We start from the raw sequence: 12,999 nt of genomic DNA on the forward strand, positions 1-12,999 counted from the left end.
CCATATCATTGCCACATCACCTCCTCCACCGTACTGCCATGTCACCTGCCGTACTACTGACGTCACCCTGCCACATCACCGCGTACTGGGACCCACTGCTGACGTCACCGTCAAAAAGCCCGAAAGGCACAAATTGCAGCCTAGGAAGCCCGGAATCAAAATCTGAGGCAGTTTTTCATGCTAATCACGCATGGCTATGGGAAATAGGCCGAAGTGGAAATCCCTTTCGTGGCTCGGCTTCAGCACGCCCGAAGGGCACAAAATGACATGATTTTCTTTGTGCAGCATTCAGAAAGGGGCAAACACAGTTTTAAAAGCAAACAAAGGGCCGAACAGTAGCCATGAAAGGTCGATGTAACAATTGGAAGAGTATCAGAAGTGAGAAAGGCACACATTCAGTGCCAAAGCATATCAAGGAAGCGGTAAAGAGTATCAGTCGAATGTTTTAAATGAAAACCTTTATTCCCAATGTAGGTGGACATTGAATGACCTCCAACAAAGTCAAAGAAAGCAGTAAAGGCAAATCAAGGCTCTCTCATCACAGTTCATGCTCTTCAAAACCACTCAAGATCATGGATAAAAACCCAAAGCACAGTTCTGGCTAAGTGATCAACACAGAGCCATAAAGACAACACATTAAACTCATTTTGGTATAGCTGCACCCAGCACAGCTCGAGGATATTTTCCCGCATTTATTTCAGACTTGTATTAGGTTAAAGACACTTATTACAGCATATCTGTCTGAGATCTGATCTTTATAGATATTTTACTTATAAAAACCACCCTAATTCACTGTTAAAGGGGTTGGTTGGTTGTGTAGCTCCAAGAGAGACTCGCTCTGGATACCTGATGTTTTACTTAATCAAAGATTGCTGAAAAGCTTTTAGGAATGACTGTGTGTTGTGTATGAAAGTTTTGAAGAATTGAATGTGGAATTCTTGTGCTGCAACATGAATCAATAAGTGTTTCTTACCTTTGTTCTTCATTAATGTATCATCCAAAATAGCAGAAAGAATCAATAGTTTAGAATTGGTTTAATTGCCCTCTATGCTCAATTTCTGTTGTTTCTATATGTTTTCATCGGAATTAGAAATGAATATGAATTCCCTATGGCTCATATTTCCCCTAATTCACTCATGATTGATAGTTATCTAGGGATTCTTCACTGCTCCTAGATAGAACTCATTCACCTTCCCTCTGCTAAGTTGAACGAGAGATTCTTAACTACCTCTCATTCCTAGCCTTCACTCCATCCTTTAGCTTGAAATATTGTTTCATGTGCAGCTAGCTTTCTCCATATTCCCTCTTGTGACCAAGAAAACGCACCAACAGTCCTACTCTTGACTCCACGCCCAATGGTTCTAAAACTTTCATGCTATCCCTGCCTCTTTGCTTGAAAGCATCATCCATCCCACCAAAACTAAAACAAAACCCCTTGTACCCAATAACTAGCCTAAAATCATCATCAACAAAGTTAAATCCTAAAGAGAGAGCCCTCTCTGACTGCTGGTGGGCTAGCACCTGCAGTCCAAAAATTGGTTTGTGGTTACCTCGGTCGTATCCCTCAAGGAGCTAAGGGACAACCTGAGTGTTAACATAATGGCGATTCCACTCGAGAAAAATAATGAATTTTCCAATTACTGCATATTCCTTAAAACTATAGATGAAGCCTGAATGTTAGCCAGGAAGCCTTCGAAACTGTGCTTGCTTTCCATTCACAGGAGTAAGAAAACGCTGCTTCAGTCAAACTTCGTGCTAGTTTTAAGTTATAGATAGCTATTCCAAAATTTGATCAGTTCCTTGCTAATTCTAAAAAAGCGTTCACAGAAAATACCAAAATAAGTTTAGAATCTGGCTCCCAAAAGGAATTCATGGTATACAAGGTCAAATCCAGACCCAAACCCCCCAGCTATTCTTGAAAATCCCAATTTGATCCCAAGGAACCTCAGGAAGCTAGAGCAAAGAGAAGATTTTGTTGACTTTAGCCCTGAAACAGTTCAGCCAAGCTGTGTTCCTACCCCTGTCAAGGTTTTATGTTAGGCCCCTATAATACTAGTGTAACCCCTTATTGTTATTAGTATAACCCACCTATTATATTGTTGTACCCATGTAGTGCCCATATTGTTACTATTGTGCCCCATAGAAGCCCACTATTGTTATTATTGTGCCCTTACATTATTATTGTTATGTCGGCTCTGATTATGTTATGACCCCTTAGACTCCTATATATAGAAAGGAGGTCTTTTCATTTGTATCATCCAAGAATTGTTCATTTATGTAATGTAAAGGAGGTTTCCCCCTCGAAGAGGCTGAATTCTAAGGCGTTGATCTATCTTTTCTATCTTTTCTTGAGCTGGTTTCATAACATTTGGTATCAGAGCTTTGGATTCTAGGGTTTCACTGCTCCAAACAGGTCATCGTGGCATTTTCGCTATAACATTTTTATACGACATTTCAGAAGTTTAAAAAAAACCCATTTGAGAAGAAATCATGCTGAACCTCGGGTCCGAATTTCAGAGCTTTTCGCTCTATATTTGCGGCGATATGATCTGAGGAAGTTGGTCTTTTTGCAGACTCCCGAATTACATTCCAAACAGGTGGCCTGGGGAAAATCATCATAACTTTCTCTCTGCGGATCAGATTGAAATTTCGTAAGAAGGTACAGAAAGTGGACGGACTGTGGTTTTTTGTATATCTTTTTCAGATCCAAAGGTCAAAATAGTGACACGTGGTACTTCATACAAGTTCACTCTTCTGGAAAGGTCTATAATCAGGTCATCTTGGGAGATTGTGCATAACTCTTTCTTAGAGAATCCAATTTGGATCATACTGGTGGCATTGGAAAGAGGGTATAGAGGGCTACTACAGGCCACAATTTCAGAGCTTAAAGATATGAAAGTACAGAGTTATAGTCATTTGGTTGAGCTCCTAAAATCAAGAAAAAGCAAGATGAGGAAGTTTGATGGCAAGGATCTAGTAAATTGGATACTTCAGATGGAGCAATATTTTGATCTACATGGTGTACAACTGTTACAAAGGGTATGTATTGCATCTTCATATTTAGAACCAGATCAATTTTTATGGTACAAAGGGCTTTGTTCTCGTAAACAACTTGTTACGTGGTCAATTTTCACGGGAGAAATGATAGCACATTATGAGGATACAAAGAGAAACACATTCTTTAGAGCAACACCACAACAATTGGAAAGAGTAAAAGGGCTTTCTGACATAGTGGAAAGAAAAGTTATGGAAACAAGGAAGCGTACTCCTCACAACTATAAAGATGGAATTGTTGTTTCTCCTAGCCTTCCACAACCTACAAGGGTTACACCACAACAATTGGAAGAAAAAAGAGAAAAAGGGCTTTGTTACAATTGTGATAGCAAATGCACTAAAGGTAATAAGTGTGTTGAGAAGAAATTATTTTACATAGAATATGAAGAGGAGGAAGAAAAGGATCAAGAAACATCAAAAGAAGAATATATACGTCAGGACCCCACCCCAGAGAAAGAAGAAATGAATCATACCATATCTTGTAAAGCATTGGCAAGAGTTACCACTCCTCAAACTCTCAAGATAGAAGGACATATCAAGAAGAAAAATGTGCAAGAAGTGAAAGATCACATCGAGAAAGAAGAAATGAATCCAACCATATCTTGTAATTCATTGTTCGAAATTACCACTCCTCAAACTATCAAGATAGAAGGACATATCAAGAAGAAAAATGTTCAAGAAGTGAAAGATCACATCGAGCATCAAGAAATGAATCCAACCCTATCTTGTAAAGGATTGGAAGAAATTATCACTCCTCAAACTCGAGAGATAGAAGGACATATCAAGAAGAAAAAGGTTCAAGTAGTGAAAGATCACATCGAGCGCCAACAACAAGTTTTCCAAATTTTAAAGGATAACGCCACTTCGGTGCAAAATAAAACGAAACAAAAGGTAGATCAACATCGTAGTGAAAAATGTTTTGATGTAGGTGATTGGGTATTTTTACAGCTACATCTCAAGCAAGCTATTTATGAGAAGGAAATGTTGGCAATACTACATGCACTTAAAAAATGGCGACCTTACTGAATGGGAAGACTCTTCAAGGATAAGGATGTGGAAGCATTGTTTTGTGCTATTTCTATTATCCAACCAGATTGGATAAACAAAGCAAGGGATGAATGGAAGAAGGACAAAGAAGTATGGGCACTTATTCAAAAGTTTCAAAAGATCCCAATTCAAACAATATTGCCAGAAATTGAAGAGGAAGGAAAAATCATATTGGAACCTGGAGTAGTCACAGAAACAAGAACCCCACAGCTACGAAATCGATCAATTTTAGAGTATCTCATCAAGTGGAAGAACTTACCCGCTGAATATTCCACATGGGAGGACAAGAATTTTATACAGAAGCATCAAGAACTACTCAAGCATTGAGGACAACGCTTTTTGAAGGAGAGGGGCATGTTAGGCCCCTATAATACTAGTGTAACCCCTTATTGTTATTAGTATAACCCACTTATTATATTGTTGTACCCATGTAGTGCCCATATTGTTACTATTGTGCCCCATAGAAGCCCACTATTGTTATTATTGTGCCCTTACGTTATTATTGTTATGTCGGCTCTGATTATGTTATGACCCCTTAGACTCCTATATATAGAAAGGAGGTCTTTTCATTTGTATCATCCAAGAATTGTTCATTTATGTAATGTAAAGGAGGTTGCCCCCTCGAAGAGGCTGAATTCTAAGGTGTTGATCTATCTTTTCTATCTTTTCTTGAGTTGGTTTCATAACATTTTATTTTGTTCAAACCCCACTTCCCGTTGTTCATCATCCACCTCTCAAAGCACTCCTTCCACACCTCCATTTACTACACATACTCCCCTGACCGTTGTTGTTACAGCTGTTCCTATTGTTCCACTTATCCCCGTAAACATGGCTAATAGATATGCACCCCTGCAGTTACCTACTAATCAAGGGGCTATGCCTCAGGATTATCAAACTAAAATCACATACTTTGATGGAACTGGTTCTTGCATAGCCGTTCAGCATACAAAGAAGATGCAAGACTATTTTGAGAACTACGAGATAAATGACGATAGCGTCAGAATGAAGATTTTCATCCAAAGTTTGATAGGTGATGTTAGAACATGGTTTAGAGCACTCACAGCCAATTCCATAGCAGACCCGGAAGCCTTATACCAGTCATTTATCAACAGATGGGAGAAAAAGAAAGACCCATTGCACATATTATCTGAATATGACACCATCAAAAGAGGCCCTCAAGAATCTGTCTTGGACTATTGTGCAAGATTTAATAATATTTATAATGCAATACCACAAAACTTGAGACCTCCACCTGATCTTGCTTTGTATAAATTCCCTGATGGTTTTGACACTGACATGGCTTATTAGTTAAGGGAAAGAGCCCCTCATACCCTTGTAGACATGCAAAATGTTACTGTTAGCGTAGAGGCAAATCTAATTGCCAAAAGAAACAGAGCTAGAAGTGAGAGAAGAACCACCTTTAAAGAGGAACCCTCAGCCTTAGACCAAAAGCTGGATGCTATTATCACTGGCATGCACAGGCTAGGAGACAGAGTAGAGAGTGTTGAGAGGAAATCATCATGGGAAGGACAACAACCCAATACCATAAGGAACCCAAATTTCCGGAAAAAGCATAATACAAATGCTGGTAGGTCTAGCCTAGACCATGATGTAAGGCCTCATTTTCATGAAAATTACGCTGAAGCATCTACATCTAGTGAACAGATAGAAGATACTCACATGAACTTGGTGGATTTGAAGGTTGAGCAACAAATTTTCCTAACTCAACAAGACCAAGATGAACATGACCTTAGTCAATTTCAGACTAAGTTTGGTGAATATTTTGATTTTAAACAAGGCTATGATACTGCTGTGTATGAGGTCCACAAACAATATAAGTTGAGGAAAAGAACCATAGATGTGCCTGAAAAGGTTAAGGCAAATGATACCAAGCAGCCGAAGAAGATTAAAGAAAAGGTTTCCTTCATGGAAACTGCTAGTAAAACAGTCCCTAATCCAAAGGATGTCACCATAGAGGACATAACAGAAATGCAATCTTCTAATGATCAGCCTCTGCCACTTTCTTCCTCCAAAGAGAATTTGAACAACGTTCCAAAAAGCCCTCCTAAAACTAAAAAACCACAAGCAATTACTTCCCTTAACGCTGACAAACAAGACCAAACTGCCGATACTCCAATAGAAAAAGGGAAGCCTGCCTCCCAAAATACTAAAACCCAATCTGAAAAATCATTTGACTTAGAGGCAGAAATAGGTAAACAGAAGATTTCCATCCCCTTATCTGAACTTGCCAAACATGAAGTGTATAGGCAACAAATTCAAAGATCACATCAAATGCGAGAGGTTAAGGATGATGTGAATGTTCTTGATGATCAACCTAAACTGCTGTTCGGTCACGAAGTTAATGGAAAATCAACTTATGGATCAGTTCTACCTTTTTATGTCAGTTTACACATACATGACAAAGTCTTACATAATGCTATGTTTGACTCAAGTGCCTCTCACAACCTTATGCCCAAAGCTGTAATGGAAAAACTCAATCTTTTCGTCACAAGACCCTACAAATATCTATTCTCCTTTGACTCAAGTCAAGTCAAGTGTTTAGGCCTTATCAAAGACTTGTGTGTCTCCTTAGTCCAATATCCCAACAAGACTATCCTCATGGATGTGGTGGTTGCTAACATTCCACCAAAGTATGGCATGCTATTATCAAGATCTTGGGGGGCAAAACTCTAAGGATCCCTCCAATTAGACCTCTCTTATGCCACTATATCTGTCTTTGGGCAACCAAAGAGACTATATAGAGAAACACTGATGAAGTGTGTGGTAACTAGTGAGGATAAGCCCCAAAATTTTCCTATACACTCAATCCATTCTGATATGGATTCTTTTACTCTATTTAATGATGAAACAAATACTCTCACTGATGACAAGCCCTTGGCTTTAGAACTGAACACACACACCGATGAAGAATTGGTTTCCCATATTGATGAAACTGTCAAAACAATCAAGGCAACCAGCATACAAGAAAAACCTCCCCAAACAGAAATTTCAAATCGGCCCAATTCTAAAGTGACTGAAACTCTTGATACCAACCACAAGCAAGAAATCACATGGTACTTAGAGTTTGATGGCTCTGTTAACAAGTTAGGAGCAGGGGCAGGTGTTTGGATTCACAATACACATAAAAATCATGCAGAAGGTCATGCCTACAGACTAAATTTCAAATGTACCAATAACATGGCAGAGTATGAGGCTCTCCTTTTAGGCCTTAAACTGCTCAAAGCTCTAGGAGCTGCAAAAGTGTCTATTCTAGGTGACTCTGATTTAATCATACAACAAATGAAATGCAACTTTGTTACCAATGACAATAGAATGAGGGCCTATAGGACTGCTGCTATTAATATACTCAATGCATTCACTAAATCCAAGCTTGCCAAGATTTCAAGAGATCATAACATTTATGCACACAACCTAGCCACTTTTGCTAGTACATGCAAGCTTCCCTTTGAGCCAAATCACCATTTTACTGCTGAGATAAAACATAGGCCTGCTATCCCAAATAATGTTAAAGATTGGCAAGTGTTTGAAAGTGATGCCCAGATTAACAACTTCCTCACTCTTGAGCATGAGTTTTCAAATATTAACATTGACATGGATGCTATGACGGATGAACAATAGCAAACAAATGAAAATCAGCAGGCTGTAACCACTGTAACAGCCAAGCAAATCCTAAACCCAATTATTTTTGACAATGCAAACATAGAAGAGCTGAAACATATGCATTTGGAGGATATAGTAGAAATAGAGGCCGAGATCGTTGATCTGAAAGATAAATTTCTCCCTACTGGCCTCACTCCATTAGAAGATATGTTTGATGCAAATGATGCTCCAAAAAAGCCAAAAATATAGCCCCTAAACACTGTTGTAGAAGAACACAATATTGGGACAACAGACAAGCCAAAAATGATCAAAATATCTCAAACTTTACCACCCGATCAAAAACCCAAATATATTGATTTGTTCAAAGAATTCCAAGATGTATTTGCTTGGAGTTATAAAGACTTGAAGTCCTATGACACCTCAGTGATCCAACACACCATTCCCTTAAAACCAAACCAAAAGCCCTTCAAACAGAAACTTAGAAGAATCAATCCCGTACTCCTTCTTTTGATTGAAAAGGAAGTGAAAAGGATGTTTGAAGCAGGTATCATAACACCCATCAGATTCTCAGAATGTGTATCCAATCGTGTTCCCACAAGAAAAAAGACAGGTGAGATTAGGCTATCTGCAGACCTAAGAAATTTAAACCAAGTCTCCCTAAAAGACCACTACCCCTTGCCAAAAATGGACCACATCCTACAAAGAGTACTGGGGTCATCTAGAATCTCTTTACTAGATGGCTTTTCAGGTTTTAATAAAATACTGGTTCACCCGGATGACCAAGACAAGATAGCCTTTACCACACTGTGGGGAACATTTAAGTATGTAAAGATGCCTTTCGGACTTAAAAATGCTGGTGCTACCTTTCAAAAAAGGGAAATGGATATTGCATTTGCCAAGGAAATACATGATTTCCTAGTTGTCTACCTTGATGACTTAACCCCTTTCTCCAAATCCGATCAAGAGCACCTAAAACATTTGAGGCAAATATTCATGACATGTAGGAAATGTGGCATTTCCTTAAACCCCAAGAAATTCCCCTTTGGCCTTGAAGAAGGCAAACTCCTTGGCCATATCATCTCAAAAGATGGTATTATAATAGATCTGGAAAGGATCCAAGCCATCCTCCAAATCCCATATCCAAGGAATATAAAAGAATTGCAAGCATTCCTAGGAAAGATCAATTTCCTAAGGAGATTTATCCCAAATCTAGCTGAACTAATAAGACTGTTAAGCAACATGTTAAAAAAGGATGCTAAGGTAAAATCTCTTGAGGCCAAGCAAGCCTTTGAGAGTATCAAAACTGCCTTAACCCAAGCCGTTGTCCTCACCAGTCCGTAATTTGACAAAGATTTCATCATATTTTCATTTGCATCTGAGGACACCATATCTACTGTCCTTTTGCAAAAGGATGATTAGGGAGCTGAAAAGCCAATTGCATTTTTCAGCCGAGCCTTAAGAGATGCACCTTTGAAATACCAAATCATGGAGAAGCAGGCCTATGCCCTTGTTAAAGCAATCAAAGATTTCTGAATTTACATTTTACATTCACATGTGATTGCCTATGTCCCAAATGTTGTTGTAAAAGACATATTAACCCAAGAGGGGCTAGAAGGCAAAAGAGGCAAATGGATTGCTCACATCCTTGAGTATAACATAGAAATTAAACCAACCAAGCTCATAAACAGACAAGGTTTAGCCAAACTGATGTCTGAAACAAACTTTCAAGCCTTAGACATCAAGCAACTGGACAATGAACAGGAGCTGGCGACTCCACAGATCAGTGAAACCTTTTTGCAATCCCCATGGTATGCTGATATATGCTTTGTATTGTTAAACCTGTTTGCTCCCCCAGGATTGTCCATAACCAAGAAAAGATTAGTAAAAATGAAGGCTTCAAAGTTTTGTGTCATAGATGGTGCTTTATTTTAGAAAAATCATGAAGGTATATTTCTTAATTGTTTAACCATGAATGAAACTAACAATGTCATGAAAGAATTCCATGCAGGGGACTGTGGAGGACATCTATATTGGAAGTCCACTGCTGATAAAATTTTAAGGGCTAGTTTCTATTGGCCCTCTCTATTTGCAGATGTAAAGAAGTTTGCTATCTTATGTCATAAATGCAATATCTTTGAGGGAAAAAGAAAGCTGTTACCCTTGCCTCTTAAGCCCATCTCAAGCGAGAAACCTTTTCAACAATGGGGTCTTTATTTCATTCCAGAGATCCACCCCTCTTCCTCAGGCCAGCACAAATGGATTTTAACAGCCACCGACTATTTCACTAAATGGATTGAAGCCATCGCATGCAGACAGGCCAATGACTCCATCATTATCCAGTTCCTTGAGTGCAATATCCTTTCTATATTTGGCTGCCCTAAGAAGATCATCACTGACAACGTCGTTTCTTTCAAATCCAAAAAGATGATCAGTTTTTGCCATAAATTTCACATTACGTTGGGCCACTCCACAACCTATTACCCCTAAGGTAATGGCTTGACCGAGTCATCTAACAAGAGTCTGATTAATATTATCAAGAAGGTCTTAGAAGAAAACAAGAAGAACTGGCATAAAAAGCTCACAAATGCCCTATGAGCAGATAGACTTTCAACAAAAAAATCCTTTGGAATGAGCCCTTATGAGCTGGTGTATGGCATGGAGGCCACGTTTCCATCCTCCTTGGGCACTCCTATCATGAAAATGTTTCAATAGATCCAAGCAGAACCAAATGATATTCAAAGAAGAATCAATCAGACCATTCATCTTCAGCAAACTAGAGAGCAAGTTTATAATAGAGCTCAAATATTGCAAGAGAAAATCAAAAATATGTTTGATAAAGGAGCTAAGGATGAGGATTTCTACATTGGTGACAAAGTTCTCAGGTGGGACTCACGAAGAGAAGACAAGGGAAATCATGCAAAATTTGATTTTTTGTGGAAAGGGCCATTTGTTATTTCTGTTGTTCGGGGAAATAACACATATTTCCTCAAGTCTGTAGAGGGTAGCACTATTCAAGAAGGCCCGGTTAACGATCGAATGCTAAAACATTACCATGATCCCTATTAAGGGGTACAATTCAGCTCTGTACATATATCTTTGTACATTAATATTTGTATATATTAGCACTTTGTTTTATTTTTTTAGCAGTCTGAGTGTTAGAGGAGCAGCAAAAAAGTTTGCTAAGACACAGCCAGTGCAAGTACTCCATTCTTAAGGCTCTATCTCTGCATTAGTCTCAGCAAAACAGCAGGAGTAGCGTTGTCATATCACAGCAATTCATGATAAAAGAAAATTGGTTGCAGTTTGTAGTATCCAATCAAAAAGTATCAATAAGAGAGGAGCATTGTTTAGTTTCACTTCAGCAACTATTTCTAGACTAGAAGCTAAAGGAAATACATCAGTTTGGATCCAGGTTTGGTTCTATTTCAAGAGCAATGCTCAAGCAATATGGTATATAATAGCAAGCACGCAGAAGAAAGCAGGTAGTGCTATGTATTTCACAATATTTTAATGAAGGAGATGGTTGCTCCTATTTCAGAGTTTCACATTTTTAGCAGCCAGCACAAGGAAATTCTTCAGTCCTGAACAACAATAGAAGATCAAGGCAGTCTGACCTGTTGTTCTTGGATTTTCACAGGGAGAAGCCATCCCCAAGTGGAGCCACTGTTAGCCTCCTGTTGCAACAGGTGTTCATCTTTCATGATTGACATTTTTACATGCCAAATATGTCATACTTTGCATGCTGCAATGCTCCATATTTCCTTAAAAGAGGCCAAAGAAGAGGCCATGAAAGTGTGCCAGTCTAATTACCACTATTGTATCCCAATTTTGATGAGTTATCCATTTTTGAAGAAGTTTTTGTTAAGGGAAGTCCAAACAGCCTAATCTTGGCTTCCCTAGGTTTCAATTTCTTGTTTTAGAATATAGAGAGTCATTATCTGTCCAAATAGTTTAATCTTGCCATATTTGCAGAATAGGTAGAGAAACAAAGGAGCCCAACTACTTAATCTAGGCCCTTGGAAGAAATAAGTGTAGATTTAGATAGGAGGGCAGTCAAAAGAAAAGGATAATCTGGGTCTGCAAGTCTAAGTGCACCTATGCAAAAAGAAGAAAGAATGATAGGTAAGTAGGCTGGGTAGGTAGTTTTTTGGTTGCAGAATCATGCTTTGTAATCCATTTCATGTTTTCAGGTGTTATATCTTCACAGATCACAGTTATGATGCAGTTTTCCATTCGGAGGAGCTCAAGTGAGGCATCTCTAACTCCCCCTTCTTCTCATTTCCCAAATCACTCACTGACTTCCCTGAAGGGGTCAAGATCTGCTTGATACCTCTCACTTTCATCATTTTCCATATCATTTGCCTTGGTAAAGATCTGCTTTGCTCAAGGCATGTTCATACTTCCTATATGAATCATTTCCCCCCTATTAGCCTAAGATTCACATACTTAGCGCTTTCTTATCACTTATCATATTAACTACTAATTTTACTATATAGCTCCCTATCTATCTCCCCTTCCCCTACTAAAAATATGTTAAAAAACTCCCCTATGTACATTTTCCCATCCCCAGGCACTATAGCCCTATTTTATCAGTTTAGGAAATGCTAGGTCCATTTGTGGCTTAGCATTAGCCTTTCGTGTCCTAAACCAGGAGTTAGTCCGACATCTGGTCACCCTAACAACCATTTCCCCCTAAGTCCGAACCCTACAATACCCATTCCCCACCCTTATCCTAAGGTCACGCACATAAATATATTTCGCCCACTTGCAAATAACCCAAAACCCACATTTCTAATGTTTAAAACCCCCCGCGCCATATAAAAACACATAATTAAATATGCGTGGTCCCCGTCCCTAACTGTCCGCCGCCTTACTCATGCCACCGACGGTCAGATCCGGCACGCCCAAGATCTATGGTGGGCGGGCCTTTTTGTGCCTCGATGTGCCGAGGGTTAACGCCCGGAAGATGGGTGGTTTTCCCGTCGTACTCCCGCGACGCATCACCCTCTCGGATGTGGCGGAGCCCCCTCCTCCTACAGCGCCTGCGCACAAAAGCGGTGCCCCTGAAACGTGATACCGCCTTCCTCCCTCCTGTGTCAGTGCCACGTTATGCTGACGTCACCATGCCGTGTCGGCCTGCTGCCACCGTGTCCTTGCCATATCATTGCCACGTTACCTCCTCCACCGTACTGCCATGTCACCTTCCATACTGCTGACGTCACCCTGCCGCATCACCGCTATACTATGACCCACCACTGACGTCACCGTCAAAAAGCG

Source organism: Pinus tabuliformis, chromosome 1_2 (assembly GCF_031772625.1).
Source record: "Pinus tabuliformis cultivar Carrire ecotype Pingquan chromosome 1_2, CPIR1, whole genome shotgun sequence".
NCBI lineage: Eukaryota > Viridiplantae > Streptophyta > Pinopsida > Pinales > Pinaceae > Pinus > Pinus tabuliformis.